The following is a 3,464-nucleotide window of genomic DNA, read 5'->3' on the forward strand; positions in this document are numbered from 1 at the left end:
CCTCCCCTTGTCCACTCATTCCCCCCTCCCTCCTCTCTCTGTGAGTGTGGTTACTGTTCTTTCCAAGGAATCTACAGAGAATTCTTGGTTGATGATACAGCTCTCAGACCCCACCCCACCCCACTCCACCATACCTCTAACAGCTTTCCCTCTCACCCATGTAGTCTCCTTCCTGTTACTGACTGCTTGTTTATTTTTCTTCTACATTCAACTCTTCTCTTTCAGTTCTTTCACATTTTCTAAAAAGAATGAAACTGTATAGGGCCAGGAAACTTTGGCTTTTGTTCATTCCCATTTTTCTCTCCTAACCATTCCTAATACACACAACAAACTTTTTCTCTTACTCAGCTGTATGAATCCCTTCACTTACCCATTATCCTCTGTCTCTTGCTTTAATTCTGTTTTCCTTGAGAACATAATACTTGAAGATCCACCTTACATAACTCTTGTCTCTTATACCTTCATGAGTGAAAACCATGGTTCTGGCCACACTTACTCCTGCAATATTCCCTCTCCAGAATTCCTGCAATGTCCATATTCAAAGGTTGTGGGTCTCTGCTCAAAGTGTCTGTCCCCTCAGTGAGATGGCCATTGACTCCTGCCTTTCAAGTCAACTGGCTCTCCTTACTCTTCTTACTATTTCAAGTTTGATATAATTTTCCATATTATTTATAGGTGTGTGTGTGTGTGTGTGTGTGTGTGTGTGTGTGTGTGTGTGATTTTCTTTTATTTTACTTTTTATCTTTGAGACAGGGTCTCACTATGTAGCCCAGGCTGGGCTTAAACTCACAACAATCTTTCTGCCTCAGTCTCCCAAGTACTGGGACTATGATATGAGCTACAACACCTGAAGTATAAAGATTCTTTGTTAAAAGACTTTTTATTACGGTCCGTGTGTGTTGCAACCTCCCCCATCAAGACAGAGAGAAAACAATCTCTTTGTGGAGTCTGTAGTGTGTCACAGTGAGCCCTACCGTATACCCTTTTGTCCACACTTCTTTGCTTACAAATGTTCATTGCATTGACTCATCAATCTGGTATGAGGCCCCTGGCTTCTGCTTCTCAGTCAATACTGGATCCTCACTGGGACGCCTCTGGAATATCTTGTTGCCCTGTGTCATGGAGATCCTGTAATTTTGGATATATAGGACCAGCTCCTTCCTGCACCTCAGCAGTTCATTGATGGAAGAGATGGGGGAGAGCCAATTCAAAGCCCTAGATCTGGCCTGAGAGGTATCTGAGCAAATCACCCCCTCCCCCAATGCCCTAGCCCTCCTGGTCTCACGCCCTTGGGGCTGGCTCACCAGCAGCCCACCCCGCCTCAACCAGAGCCAGCTCTATCCTGCTGTCTAAGCAAGGTACAGGGCTCGCTCTCCTGAGACAACTCCCAGCAGGCAAGAGGCAGGGCCAGCCCTCCTGCACTCATCCTGGTGTTGCTAGCTCAGCTATAAAACTCATATCCAGGGCCAGATCTGCTATGCTGCCAAGGGAAGATGCAGGGCCCACTCTCCTGAGTGTTGTAGCTGGTTAATGGGGGAGGGCTAGCTCTCCTATTCTCATGACCAAAATGGAGCCAAACTCTCCTGACAGACTCAAGTATTGACAAAAGGGAGGCGGAGAGGATCTCTCCTTTGCTCATGCCACCACACAGCAGACAAGAGGCAGGCCTGGCTTTTCCACACTTACACCCTTGGTGCCGAGCCCCCCACAACCCCCACATTCAGGGTGAGCTTTCCTGTGCTGCCCAGGTGAATAGCAGGGTCTGCTCTCCCAAGTACTGCAGCAGGTGAAGGGCAGGGCTAGCCCTTCAGCTCTGATGACCTCAGGGCAGCTTTGCTGCTTTTAGGTGGCAAGAGGCTAGGTAAGGATATCTCTTATTGCTCATGTCATTGCACAGTAGGCACGTGGTGGAGCCAGCTCTCCCACGCCCATGCCAGTTCAGTTGTGCCCCTATGACCAGGATCAGCTCTAGTATGCTTCCCAGATGAGGTGCAGAGCCCACTGTCTCGAGTTCTGCATCTGGTAAGGAGCAGGGCCAGTTCTCCTGCTCTCATAACACCAGGGTCAGGTTTCCCAGGTGTGATGAGGAGGTAGAGGGGAGAATGCCACCACAGGGGAGACTAGTTGTGGGGCCAGATCTCCTGTGCTTATATCCTCCAGGATGGCTCACATGCAATGCCCACAGTGTGCAAGGGCCTATTCTCCAGCGTATTGAAGCTGGCTAGGGGTGGGTTCATACCTTAAGGCCAGCTCTCCCAGGAGGCCTGTGTGAGAGATGGGGCCCATTCTGCACACCCCTTGGACATCAACATGTCCCCAGAGGCAGTCCAGACCAGGGACATCCACCTTGCCTTTGGTGGTAACAGGCCTCTACTGCTATAGCACAATGGTAGCCCTGCGTGAAAGCACAGACCAAGACCCCACCATGGGGTCAGGTACCCAGGTCATTTCTCATTACCCGTGAGTCTCTAGTTCTCTCTCTCTCTTCAATCTACCCACATCCTCCTGTTTCTCTTTCCCTTCCATTTCTCCACCACTCACTTGCTTCTCTGAGTGGCACCCAGGGTCTCTGGAAGTCTGGGGTTGTCTCAAGAGTGGTCTCAGGAGTGCTGTGTCCTGCTCATGCATCATGGCACCAGGCAGGGGTCATCTGGGGCATAGTCTGCCCCCTAGACCTGCACAGAACGACCCTGGTACTCATCTCAAGCTAACTCCCTATCTGGGCTTCATAGCACCAGTCTAGAAGTGTTCTTTGGCTTGCTCTTCTCCCAGCCTTCCCGAGTGACCCATGCCACTTACTCATGGTTGTCTAACTTGGGCTCAGTCCCTGGGGCCTATGGTCCCAAGAAGGATTCTTCTAGACTCTTGCTTGTTTCCCCATCCTGAGAGCTCATCCAAGCCTGCCGAGCAGGACTGGTGGTCATCTCAGGCTGGCTTCCTGTCTGGGCCCCCTGGCACCAGACTGGTGGTCCTCTCAGGCTTGCTTTTTTTTTGGGGGGGGGGGGTAGAATGTTATACCACTAATCATTCAGATATTTATTGATCAGAGCTCTGAGTATAGACATAGCCTCTCTTCTCTCTACCACCTACTGCTACATATGGGACACACCAGCCACACCTGCAAGACCTCTAGGAGCAGCTCCGTACAGTAGGACTAAGATATATTCAAGGGTCACTCAGAATTGGCCACATGGACTGTGACTCCTGGCCAAAGCTCTGTGCCTTCCTGGCTTTCACACCTGAAATGACGTAGAATGAAACCCCTCTATTTTGCTCCCCAGAAAATATAAGGAATTCAGACTTGTGGGAAAGAAGAGAAAGAGAAAGGCCACCAAGTTCTTGAAAACTGGGGACAGAGAAGGAAGAGTACGGGAGACTTACAGGAAACCACCATGTTGTTACAGAAGCATGATGTGGTCTACGGGGACAGAGAAGGAAGAGTACGGGAGACGTACAGGAAACCA

The 3,464-nt window shown here is 50.0% G+C and overlaps 1 protein-coding gene and 1 non-coding gene across 2 annotated transcripts in view; one reads left to right on the forward strand and one right to left on the reverse strand.

The window, feature by feature from the left end:
• Positions 1-3,464, forward strand: part of Ush2a (usherin) — a 689,504-nt gene that overhangs the window by 344,443 nt on the left and 341,597 nt on the right.
• On the reverse strand, positions 3,009-3,140 carry LOC116072209. The gene has a single exon (XR_004111358.1). It is a non-coding gene; the product is annotated as a small nucleolar RNA SNORA17 (small nucleolar RNA).

The sequence above is a fragment of the Mastomys coucha genome, unplaced genomic scaffold (genome assembly GCF_008632895.1).
Source record: "Mastomys coucha isolate ucsf_1 unplaced genomic scaffold, UCSF_Mcou_1 pScaffold1, whole genome shotgun sequence".
Lineage (NCBI taxonomy): Eukaryota > Metazoa > Chordata > Mammalia > Rodentia > Muridae > Mastomys > Mastomys coucha.